The 13,821-nt window shown below is 37.6% G+C and overlaps 1 protein-coding gene across 5 annotated transcripts in view; it reads left to right on the forward strand.

Annotated features, from left to right (window-relative positions):
- The window catches only part of Kif16b (kinesin family member 16B), a 284,469-nt gene that overhangs the window by 238,755 nt on the left and 31,893 nt on the right, over positions 1 to 13,821 (forward strand). The window lies entirely within an intron of this gene.

Here is a 13,821-nt window from a genome sequence, read left to right on the forward strand (position 1 = left end):
GATAATATTCTTGGCTAGAAGTGACTCTGAAGCAAGATTATGTTGGCCTGAAGGGGCAAAACAGTGAACAATATTTTATATATGAAAATGTGTAACAAATACAAATGTTAAAGAATCTTCTCATTCCCATTTTCTTGACAGAATAAGTTACATTGAAGAGGTTATGTTGCCTGCCTTTATCACAACTAAATCATCTCAGTTCAAAAAAAAAAAAAGAATTAGGCACTAAGGTCCCACTGTCAAACACAGTCTCAATTATAGCTTCCTGTCTTCTTACAAAGCCTCGTGAGAAAACTGTTTTGAGGACCGTTAAATTTTTAAAAATGGCAGATTACTGTGTTGTAGTAATATCACATCTGATATTCTCTGGATGCTGCACTGAATACCAATAGAAGGGGCAAAAATGACCCTGCAAGAGTTATTTAATTAGAATGAAGACTTTCTGTTTGTCCTGATAGAACCATTTCTCACCTTCTCTGATTTCCAAGCAGTTTCCCCCAGATAAAGACAAATGAAGAAACTAGCTCTTGGCCTCACATTTTTATCAGACAGTTATGTACCACTCATCACTGAAATGCATTGCAAACAATTTTATAACCAGCATTCTAAATTTAGTATAAATATTACAGATCTCAGTTACTACCCAGATGATAATGTTGTCAACTGTAGCAACAGGAGTGCAGGAAGCCTTAGGAAAGTTCATGTACCAAGCCCTTTGCATCCTTGCATTTTAAATAGCAAACAGATGAAAAACAGAACGGCTTCCATCTTTCTGCCCTGGCACCTTACCAAGTTCAGGTCTCTCACTGATAGTTTTTGTGTCAAAGCATTCTTTTCATTCTGTAGATAAATTGCTACTTGTTTCTCTGACTCTAGATGACTAAATCTAAAAAGTGATATTCATTGACAGATACTTGAGTCTTCTCAGCATTAGTGATAAAGTAGTTAAGACTTGAACAATGAAGAAATGTCACTTTGGTTGATGTCTTGTTGGTTTCATTACACTCTATAATACACAGGGAAATAGCCAGCGGAGAACTTGGGATCATATGGTCATTAGAGAATGGTCACACTCCAAGGGACCTCTGACTTTGTAGTCCCACTCTGGTTTTAGGAATGAGGAACAAAGGTTCAGAGAACATTTTGTTCAAGATCACACCAAGTCTTGGGAATGGATAAGGTTTGAGTCTCCTAGATTTTTCCTCATGCTGTTTGTGAGCATGACTTAGTTCCCACAATAAGGGGAGATTTATGGATTACTCTGGGTAAAACCAAAGATGGGAAATCCATTCCCTATGAGACTCTATTGTATAGCAATTCCCTGTGGTTGTCAACCAGATAACCAGGAGTTGTGTTCTCTGTATTGATGATGAATTCCTAGTATTCCTTACTACCCCTTTTAAAGAGATGGGAAAATGAGCTTTAAGATAGTTCAGATTCATATTTATTTTTTTAAATATTAAACTTAATATTCACAGATCTGGATGTGTTTCTTTCAAAAATTACTGATGCATTGCTAAATGTTATGTTTTTACTGGCTCATGCCAGAATGAAATTGACAGTAGCTTTGGGAAGAGTGAGACTTCATGTGGGAAAGATTTAATCTTTTGTAACTGGAAATTGGTGCAGTCCTACCTATTTCCTAAATAGGATCTTATACCTAGGATGACTCCAAGCTTTAGCCTTTTGGTTTCACAGGGTCAACAGCTTCTCTTTGTAGTCTGTCCTACTGGTTATTCCATATGGATCACCATCAGAGAATTCTTCCTTCCTCTACCCTCAGCAGATATTTCAGGAAAAGTCTGGCATGTGCCTAGGTGTGGTCTAGGCATAGGGCAGGTGCTATAAACTCTAGGCTCCAGTTACCTTATCAAGGTCTAAAAGTATCTAGCTCATTGTTGCTTACTAATCCTTCCATGCTGTCCTGAAGAGTTACTGTTCCTTTCCTCTAACAAACTTGAAAGAGAATTGCTTATTTGTTTGTGAATATCTTTCTTGGTGACAGCTGTTTTCATAAGGCCTTGGGAATGACTATTAATTTTCAGTAGTCAAAATTATATTCCATCTAGTCAGCTGTGAGAGTTATAGCAGCCTTTTGATGAGCTTTCGTTATTTGCATTTCTCAAAAGCTAAGGATTTATTGCCACAAACCTGCAGGTCTTCGAGGTTTTAAAAACTGCCTGTTACAGGTAGATAGGTTATAATTGATTTGGCAAGTTAAAGGGCCACATTAATTTTTTCCCTTTTAATTGAGTACCACAGTAGTAAAGAAAATGATTAGTAAAGAAGGAATGGCAGTGAAATACATATGTTAACAGAGTCAAATGCTCAAATGCTTTCCCTTTATTTAAAGGCTATAACTCTATTGGTTCTCAGTTTTCTTAAAGTGATTTATAGTCAGTTTTAGCTGTAGTTTCAGCCAGATTTATTCTGAAAAAAATCACAAAAGATAAGCAAGGACTTTTTATGACTCATTTTAATTCTCTATATTTTAAGACTGTCATTATTTATATTTAAAGTAGTAACCATGCCATTTATCAAAATTTATTGTCTGTTCCCTCAAAGACCACTGGACTTAGGAGAGTCTAGCTCACATAAAAACTAAACTTGGCCAAGAGAGAAAAGCTCTTAAGAAAAGTAATATTTGAGTCGGGAGTTTGGCCTAGTGGTAAAGTGCTTGCCTAGCATGTACAAAGACCCAGGTTCAATTCCTTGGTACCACATACATAGAAAAAGCCAGAAGTAGTGCGGTGGCTCAAGTGGTAGAGCTCTATCTAGCCCTGAGAAATCCCAAGAACTCAGGCCCTGAGTTCAAGCCCTAGGACTGGCAAAAAAAAGAAGATAACATTTTTCATTTACTATACCTTCTTGATTTCAGCAGACTAGCCAACCTGGCTTATTATCATGGAATAAACATTGAAGGCAGAATGTAGGATTGATGATTCCTAGAAGAAAATCAGGCTGTGGACATTTATTGTGAATCAAAAAGGAAAAAAATCATCTTGTATGATGAAAATTTTATTCCAAAACCATTATGAAAAATATTGTCAACAAAAAAGTGACATTGTTATATACACATATATACAACATGAATATATGGTCTATATAATTATATATGACTTTATATTTCTCCCTCTCTCTCCCTCTCTCTCTCTCTCTCTCTCTCTATATATATATATATATTATATATGTAGCATCTGTTTTCCAGCCTAGTTTTAAGTAATAATAAACTTTTCTTAATATTTCTTCATATAGTTCTGTTTTCAACCTGAAACTTAGTGGCTTGACCATCTAAAATAAAAGGTTTTTTTATTATTATTACTTGAGTTAGCTTCTACATGTACTAAGAAAGAGAAAGACAAATTTCATGGGAAACAAAGAGACCTCAAAATTAGATTTCATTTTTCTAATAGCTTTTATTTCAGTCCTTTTGTCTCTAGAAAATGTTTTATTTACTGAATTACAGAACAAGCTTGTCATTATGTTTCTCATTGACCAAAAGAATGTGCTATTTTAATCCTCATTTGTTTGTTTTCTGTGTTTAACTCTGCATAATCAAATTTCATAATTATGCAAAGTAGGCCATAGGGCTTTGATAAAAATTCCTTTTAACACTCTCTAAGCCTATGGTATTGCCACAAAAAAATCCAATTCATTTGACCTCAGTCACCATTTTTAACAATGCACAATTTTTCCATAAGTGCTCAAATGCCTTTGCATCATTTCCCCCTCCTGTTCTGAGGAGAACGACCATGGCAGGTAAAGATGCCATTCTGAGCGTTTTATTATGAATACTTCATCCTCATTTGTATCTGTCCTTTTTCCATTCTCTAACCTCTCAAAAGAAAACCCAAAACAACATTTTTATTATTATATTGGTCTCCAGTGTTTTCTCTTCACACATCTTAACCTTACTTCAACTGAGAATGCTATGCAGATTTTGAAGAAAGTAACATATTTTACTCAAAAGCAATATAGTACTATATAGCCAAGAGGATAAATCAAATATTTTCATGGTCTCTAAATTCAGCATCAGGAGATTTTAATAAACATTGGCACCTAAGGTGCAGAATTTCAGAGATAAAAGCAAAATTAAGTACCTGAGTTGCTACTTCATTTTAACACATGATGAAACTAGGACTGGACTGGTTTTATATATTGCCCCAAAGTGTACAACTGGCTATTTCTGACACAAATCTTGAAATGCAATACCTCACATCATAGGTTATTAAAAGAAAAATACTTAATGCTGTTAGTTGAATTGTTCCATTAAACTTATAAAAAGAATAATCACTTTTTAGTGTTTCTATAAAAATGATGCATGCTCATTTATAACAATTTTGCATAATACAAGGGAATAGAATGCAATAGATTTCCTAAAGTCATTCTCTAAATATACTTAATGTTACCATTTAATGCATCTTATTTTGAGTATTGAAATGAATAGGCAAGATAAAAGAATGGATATTTTCATTGATAAAAGGAAATTAAAATGAAAGAACAGGCAAAACAATAACTTAAAACATAATATTCATTCTAGACATGCCATTTCTAAGTACAAATATTAAGTATTTTAAGTACAAGTATATTTTTGCTTGAGTGCAACAGAAATAAAAAAAAGTGAACCTGCACAAATTGCTAAACTCATTGACATTGCTGTGCCATAAAATATGTGTTTTCTAAAGTAGATGTAACCTTAAGAAAAATATTATAAAATGTGTATAGTTGTATATTACAATTTACTGATATATGCTTCTAATTGACATAAAATTACCTTATTTTACTCCCATCTCTCAGTTTTTAAAGTTACGTTATTTTTAGGCTGTCAAGATATGTAGCATTCACATAGCTTCAGAACTATATTACCCATAATTCTTTCCTAGTATGGGTATAAATAAAAGCATTGTTTATTTCCCATCTTCTCTGCACTGAGGTCTTTCTGTTGTTCAGTGCCTTGGTAGGACAGGTTTAGTCTTCTGGTATGTTTACGAAAGGTATTCCAGGATGGGTTTTACCTGAGTTTCTCTCTGAGAATGTCTCTGACTTTTTCTTCTCCTCATTCTCCTTCCTGCCCCCCAAACCAACAGGTACTGGGGGGATTATTTCTCATCTTCACAGTGAGAATGTGATGGGCTCCTGTAGTTCAAGTTCAAACTAGTATTGAGACCTGCTTCTCTACCTGTTACCCCTCTTGACTCTTGGCATTTTTAGCACACTCTTATTCCCCAGGAATTCCTGAATTACAGTTTCATGTGTTCCTACCCATGTCTATTACAGCTGCAGGCCTCTGCAATCCTAAATTGTATCCAACATCTGTCTCTCCAGTTTGGGGGCAGCACTTTGCCCTGTGGCTCCATTTCTTTGCTGGATCTAGGAAGAATTGTTGATTTTCAGTTTTGTTTGAGTATAGCTGTGAGTGATGATTTCCAAGATCTACACATGTAGAAAAAGAAATTACATGTCCCATTTTAGAATAGTTTGAAATTACACATTTAAAATAGTTTTTAGATTAATAGTGGTTTCCCATTATTACCATTTCACCACTGGTATGCTCATTTACCATGACTAATGAGCTGGTATTGATATATCTAACAATAGGCTATACTTTATTTCTTTTTTCATATATTTTTATTGTGATTAATAGAAGGGTTGCATTATATTCACCACATAGAAGGTGCATTACTTCACATACATTGATACCCTTTCTCATGTCTTGCTCCCCATTTCCCTTCCCCAACCTCCACCCCTCATTTTGTTTTCCCCACTTCCCTATCCAATTTCAAATAACCAAATACATATATACCAGATAATAAGGTAAAATACTGTAACAATATGAGATAGCCAAGGGACAGCAAAAGAGATGAGAGAGAAAATAGTACGTTAAGGACAATTATCACTCATTACATGGCTTTTGTTTTTATATCCTGAATGTCCTTTCATTTATCCTCATTCTATATGGCCTTATGTATCTAGGTTTTGCTCTATTGCAAATCTCTACTAGGAGAGCCCAAGGTTTCTACTGATTATGACAAATGAGGGGAACCATTGAGCCTAATTTCCTTTGAGTCTGGCTTACTTCACTTAATATGATTTTTTCTAAGACTTTCCATTTCCTTACAAATGGGGCTATGTCGTTCTTTCTGACAGCAGTGTAGAATTCCATTGTGTACAAATACCACAACTTGTTGATCCACTCATCAGCTGAGGGACATCTGGGTTGGTTCCATTTCTTTGCTATGGTAAATAGTGCTGCAATGAACATCATTGTGCTAGTGAATTTAGTATGCCCTTGTTTCTGGATGGTTGGGTAAATGCCAAGTAGTAGAATTGCTGGGTCATAGGGGAGCTCTATGTTTAGTCTTTTGAGGAACTGCCATACTGCTTTCCATAGTGGTTGAATGAGTTTGCACTCCCACCAACAGTGTAGTAGTGATCCCTCCTGGCCACATCCCCTCCAGCATCTGTTGTTATTAGATTTTTTAATCCTGGCCATTCTAACTGGAGTGAGGTGGAATCTTAGAGTTGTTTTGATTTGCATTTCTTTTATGGCCAGAGATGTCGAGCATTTCTTCATGTGTCCATAGCCATTCTTATTTCTTCTTCAGAGAAGAATCTCTTTAAGTCTTTGGCCCATCTTTTAATGGGATGTTTGTTTCTTTGGAGATTCATTTTAGAGTGATTCAATTTTTGAGCTATTGACATATTTTAGATATGAGGCCTTTGACTGTTGTATGGTTAGTGAAGATCTTCTCCCACTCTGTAGGCTTTCTAGTTAATTTGCTAGCTATGTCTTTTGTCATACAGAAGCTCTGCAGTTTAATGCAGTCCCACTTATCCAGCCTTTCTCTGATTTGTTGTGTTTCGGGGTCCTTACTAAGAAAATTTTGACCTGTGCCAAGGAGACCTAGTGTATCTCCTATTGCGTCTTGTAAAGTTTTTAGTGGCTATGTCCTTTACCTTTACTGAATATCAACTATCTAGGCTACAGTCCTGTCCAAAACATATTACATTAGATCTCTATTGGCTGTTATTGGCTCTGACAGTTTTTCATAGTTATTTTTGTTTGCTTGTTTTGCCTGTACTGGGGTTTGAACTCTGGGACCTCATTCTTTTACACATGCAGTCCTTCTTCTTGCTAGTTACTTTGGAAATGAAATCTAGTGAATTTTTCTGCCTGATTGGCTTCAAACTGCAATCTTCCAGATCTCAGCTAGGACTACAGGTATTAACCACCAGCACCCAGCCTTCCTTTTGAAGAAGAGAAATTATGTACTTTACAGGATATGTCTAGTTGAGATTTGTTTGATGCTTAGACATTTGTCTCATTTGTCATGATTAGACAAGGATTACAGGTTTGGAGATGGACAAAAGAAGTAAGTCCCAGAATCATTTCAGACTCATGCTGAACTGTTCAGACATGTCTCCTCCTTCTAGTTTGCTCTTTGTGCTATACACAGTGGTTTCTTTTCAGAGAACAAAGCATCCATACAAATAAGTTGGAATTCCTTATCTGCTTTCCCCCATCAGTTTATTTAATCCTTTATTCAATCACTAGATTTAGGGTTATATGCCATTATTAGTATGTGTTGATTTTGTTTCTCAAATGGTTCCAGCTTTGGCCATTAGGACTTGTTCAGTTGATACCTGTTTTGTGAGACACTTTTGCCACCATTGTGATTTTGAGTGTTTCCCTAATTTCTGTCACTATCAGCAATTCCACGCTCATCTCGCATATTTCCTATTCCAAGATTAAAATCAAGGCACTCTCCAAGAGCTGGATCACTTTTCTCTCCTCCTCCCTTCATTGTCCTCCTTTGCTTGTTTCCTCCCCTCATTCCCTCCTGTCACCTGTTTCATCTGACCCTTTTATAGAGATGACTGTGTGGCTCCTATGTGTCTAAACTTTTCCTGGATAATCTTGGCCAGCCCTTCTGTGTTGTGTGTTTTCTTTAGCTTATGCCTCACTCAGCATCACCTTGCTCCCCCCCCCCCTCTCTTTTTCCTAGCCTACAGCTTTGGTTTCTTCCAACTGTTTCTCATCATTAAGTAGAGTGGATTTCTTTGGAGGGAACATCAGTACATCAGGGAAGGGGTGCAGTTACTAGAGAAGAAGAAAGCGAGGCATGGCTTGCCCAGAGTATGTTAGCATTTTTCCCGTGGATGTTTTCCCCTCAATTTGAAATGCCTCTTATTTCCTCTGTTGTGGAACCACTGACTGTGGGCGGTAAAAAGATCTGCCTTTGGGTCCTATTCCTCTAATACCAAAGACCTTGGCTTCTCTAGGCTCTTTATCCAGTAGCTTCCCGTTGCACCTTTCTCCTGGATGTCTCTACCCCCTTCCTTTCTCTTCTCCCCAATTCAGATTCTTTTGCGTGATCGAAATGCCTGAGAATTTGGATGCTTCATTTGGTATCAGAGGCCAGAAGATGAAGTGAGTATGGTGAAGGGGTTTCTGGGCAGCCCTTCCATCTGCCTCCCTCACCCCTTCTCCTAGGTTTTTCCTTGGCTTTTCCTTCTCAATTGCATTCCTAATGCTAATTTACCTTTCTGCACTACCATCCTTAACTAGCACTGTTTGGTCTGGGGATGGTTTGTGCAAATTGGTTTTGTTGCCGTCACACTTTTCAGCATCAGACTGTCCCTGCAAGGTCTATGAAATCTTACAGGAGGAAAGAAAATTCTTCTTCCCTCACTGCTGAATACCAAGTGTCTTAAACATTTTGTATAAATCGAAATTGCTTACGCAGGTCCCTTTAGAATTCAGATGTTGTGAGCGCTATAGAACTTCAGGGACTTTAATTTTTGAAATATAGGACACTGTATTTCCTTTGTTGGAGGTTTCAAAGGAAATGAAAGAGGAGTCTCTCTACCTACAGATTGTTCCTGACAGTACTCTTCATAAAAATCAAAACTAGACTGCCTGCTAAATTAGAAAAATGAAGCAATTAAAATGAAAATGTACAAATATAAAGTACTTGAGAGAAAATGAAAAGGCCCAGATAATATTGCAAATTTTATTTGAAATTTTCTTTTAAAAAAAAGTGAGACCAAAACAAACAATAGTTGCTGATATGCAGGGCCTTAAGTGGAGGATAATGCAGAATTGCCCCTCCCCTCTCTGAACCTCTTATATATTTTAATTTGCTGGAAATGTCACATTTCAGACGACAGTCCTTCAAAGCAAAATGGAAAAGTGTTTAGTTTTTGTTTTAAGTTTTCTTTAGTCTCCCAGGCATAATTATTTGTCCTGGTCAGTTCCTTTTTCTGATCTCCGTTAATTATCCTGTCTTTAGGCTATTTCACTAGCTTAATGAATTCACAATTCAGGCTTGAGACTGTTGAACACTGTTTCTGCTGTTCTGTTTTGAAAACAAGTAAGGTTGTAGCTTTGTACTTACAGAGAAAAGCAGGCCTGCTTTCTCCCCAGAACCTCAGCACCACCATTCTTGTATGGGTTTTAACTGCATCATTGTTTTCAGTATGAAGCAGCATCTGCCTCCATTCTCTTTTCACCAATTCAGGGAGATAGCATCCCAGCACTAGGGTCCCTTCTTCTTTTTGGGGGGGGGGGAGGGGTCATGGGGCTTGAACTCTGGGCCTGGTGAGATACTCCCACAGTTGATCTGATAGCAATGATAATGTGATGAATGGATATATTGGCACAGGAAAAGATGCAATTTGTGGGAGACAGAGAGTCTTCATTACACTATTCAGAAGAATGGACAATTTAAGCCTTATGAATTGTTAACTTCTGAAATTTTCCATTTGAAATTTTCAGACCTAGCATAACTAAAACTGTGAAACCCGCAGTAAAAAGCAGTATCCTCCAAATGGCTTTCTGCACCTGCCATTTCAAGTCTCCATAATACAGAACTCTTCATTTTTCTATGAATGCTTTAAGGAAAGTAAATATTCTTTTTATTTAGATAGATTTGTTTAGATATAACTAGTCAATAGTCTGTTAAATGAGAATACTCACACTTCACAGATAATGCAGTAGATAGAAATTGAAGTGACCCCAATATATACTTAAAATTGTTCAAATATTATACAAAATTTGATGGAATTCTGACTTTTGTTGTTTTTTGCTTGGAAAGTTGCAGATTGTATCTCATTTAGCCTGAGTTAATAATAGCATCACCTAACCAGAACTGCTTATCACCCCCACCGCCCAGCCAGTCTGTCTCTCTTTTTTGTGCCAGTCCTAGGTTTTGAACTCAGGGCCTAGGTGCTGTCCCTGAGCTTTTGTTTCCCACTTCCCTGGCACTCCCACCCCTTCAAGGCTAGCATGCTACCAAGTACTTGAGGTACAGCTCCACTTCCAGCCCTTTGGTGGTTAATTGGAGATATGAGTCTTATAGATTTCCCTGCCTGAGGCACAGTCTTCAAATCATGGCTTCCTAAGTAGCTAGGATTATAGGTGTGAGCCACTGATATGGGGCTAAGATTCTTTTTAAAGGAGAAATGTAGGAAGCTCCATTCTGTCCTGGTACAGGAATCCTCTCATGCTGCAGTGGGAAAACTTGCTGATATAAACATAATTACATATGCAAGCATAATTACTGGAGGCATATTTTGCTGTATACTGTGCATCATGGCTTTGACTTCCTATTTTGGTCCCAGTACTGGGACAGGGCCTCAACAACCAACCTCACTCCCATTTAACTATTGCTTCCATCAGAAAGAATGACATCACCACATTTGTAAGGAAATGGGAAAACTTGGAAAAATTCATATTGAATGAAGTAAGCCAGACTCAAAGGAACATAGACTCCATGGTTTCCCTCATTTGTAATAAGTAGTATATGTCTAGGATAGTCCTGTCAGAGGATCACAATAGCTCAATTGTTATCATGTGTACATGACCATATAAGGTGGTAAAATGAACTCCAAGATAGGGAAACGAGGTTTTTCTTAGTTTTGTTTTTTGTGGGTTTTTTTTTGGGGGGGGTTGCGGTTGGCCAGTCCTGGGCCTCGAACTCAGGCCTGAGCACTGTCCTTGGACTTTCTCAAGGCTAGAGCTCTACCACTTGAGCCACAGCACCATTTCTGGCCTTTTTCTACATATGTGGTACCAAGGAATCGAACCCAGGTCTTCGTGCATGCTAGGCAAGCACTCTACAACTAGGATAAACTCCCAGCCTGTTTTGTTTTTAATGTGTCAAGTTCTTTTTTCCTTCATTTTATTTTCCTTTGGTTTAGCCCCTGTTGTTACTCTATTTGATTTTGGTACCCTGTTTGTTGTAAGGGAACAACAAAATGGTGAGACAAAGGAAGAACCAATGCAACAGTGATACCTACAAGGCACTGTGTTGGAAATGAACTTTATAATTTGGGGGTTGGGGGAATGGTGAGGGAAAGAAAGTGGGAGAATAACAAGGGAGGGGTAACAATGTTCGACAAGAAATGTACTCATTACCTTACTATGTAACTGTAACCCCTCTGTACATCACTTAGGCAATAATAGCAGTTTTTTTTCAAAAGCCAACAGTATGTTTATCTTTATTAGAGAAGAGCTAGCGAATCTGTGTTCGAGGTGAATCTCCTGGAAGTTCATCTCCAGATCCCTGTCCCCTCCCTTTCTCCACTGCTGGGCCAGCCACTGTCATCCCCGTTGCTTTGTCGGATTTCAGATCCCCAGTGAGGTTTTTGTTCACAGCTCTTTGAACATGAGCTAATCATGGCCTGAAAGCCTTGCACCTGTGTTTCTCATTTAGTAGTCTGGAGTCCATTTCCTTCATCTTTTTCCTGGCTCTCCACGGGCTTTATACCTATTTCTTCCACATATAGTGTCCGCCCACCCTTGTACATGTGGCACCCACCGAGTGCAGCATTGTCTTGAAAACCTAGACTCTATCCTGTCTGATACTTGCTCTTGATTGACAACACCCAGCCTTTATAAGTCAATTACTCTGGACCTGTGTTTCTTGACTCTTCTGTTAAACTATTGAATGTCACTGTCTTATGTTTACATAGCTGAAAGCTCATCTTTTCCAAAATCAGAACAATGTTGTTATCCTTTATGAATAATTATCTCATAGGCAGGGTATTAACACACATCTGAGGAAGGAGTAATATGAATGCTTGCTTCCTATGTAGGTCACCTACCTCCAGTCTTCTTAGTGTGCTATTTTTGATTGAGCACATGAGTGTAACTATACATTTTCCTTGACAGAGCCCGTATTGCCTCATAAGAAAATGACAAAACAACCAACTGCGAGTGCACGCTTGTCAAGCTTTTGGCAGTATTGTGCCAAGGTAGCACATTTGTATAGGATGAAATTGAGGCTGAATAATTCTCTGAAGACATGCTCTCCTATACCTATCTTTTCCAAACTGCAATGTAAGAAAGAGATATCTATGCCACTAAAAGGCCAGATTCTAGAAAACCCTATGCTCCATGAAGCCAAGCTACCTCTTTAGTGGATACAGAGAGAACATGAGGGCATGTATTTTTAAAGCAGACACAAAAAGTTACAGTTGCTAAAAATTAACAACCAGAGGCAATTTAGCTTGTTCAGTATCATTAGGCATCAGAGAACTGCAACTGTGAATCACAGTAGAATGTCTCCATGCCACCAGGATGCTAAGATAGAAAAGCCCACACAAAGTTCTAAGAACTGATGAGGACCAGGAACAACTAAAACTTACTAACTTCTCGTAGCAGTAGTGGTTAGAAAAACTGATTCTGGAAAAACTGATTCAGTAGCTTTGAATATAGCGGAACCTACCATACTAAGAGAGCCAGGATTTTCACTCCTAAGAGCACTGACCCACAGAAGTGCATGGGAAAAGGATTCATAGCTATACAATTCCCAGTAGCCAAAATCTAGGAACAGAAAAGATCTATGTGACAAAAGAATGAGCAGAAAGGTTATAGAATGTTCATGTAGTGGACCATGGTACAGCTGTGAGAATGAACAATCTTGCTACATAGATTGATGCAAATGGACCCTATAAGCCTAAAGCTGAATGAATGGTGGACAGACAAGGCCTTCTATGGTGTGGTACGCTTTACAGGAGCTTCAGAAACCAAAGAACCAAGCTGTGCTGCTAGCAGCCAGTCAAGCCAGTGGTAACCTTCACAGAGGTGGCAGGCAAGGACTAGAGCTAACACATGTGGTTCCTGAGAGCCAGCAGTGTCCGTATTTTGATGTGGATACTGACAGGGTCGTGTGCTAGCCACATAGTATGCTGAAATCCTGAAAAATTCTCCAAGTTGATCCTCACTATGCGTTTGCTTTTCTGTATGTCTAGTATACTTTAATTCTGTGTTTTAAAATTATCATATATAAACTGTAGTCCTTAATTTTTGACTGTTGTTTTGGTCATATAAATTTAAATCAGCTTAACGATTTGCATGAGTATAAAGTAGGAATTTTGTGGCATTTTGCACTCTCCATTATGGAAGAAATATACATTTTTTTCTCATAATAATGCTTCATTGGCAACAGTTTGTCTGGACCCACAGTAACAAAAGAAGGAAATAGTGAATTCTATCCATACCAGCAATTATTGCTACTTAGCATTCATTCTGCCAAGCAACTCTGGCTGGCTAGGCTCTCACAATATTACAGAGGCCTTTCTAGTCTCAGATTCTTTTTCCAAAAAATTATTATAATTTTTATACATCCAAGAAGATAAGCACTAAGGAAAATAGCTATGAAATTTCAAGACCAGGCTAAAACTAATTCTGAACCTTACACTTTTAGGAAATAAATTCTAAGATTCAACAAGAAGTCTTCTTTTCACATGAATAGTTTTTATTTGCAGTGCTTTAAAAAAGGCAAGATGGACTATTTACAGGACCATAATAGTAAT

Source organism: Megascapheus bottae, chromosome 18 (genome assembly GCF_031878675.1).
Source record: "Megascapheus bottae isolate mThoBot1 chromosome 18, mThoBot2.hap1, whole genome shotgun sequence".
NCBI lineage: Eukaryota > Metazoa > Chordata > Mammalia > Rodentia > Geomyidae > Megascapheus > Megascapheus bottae.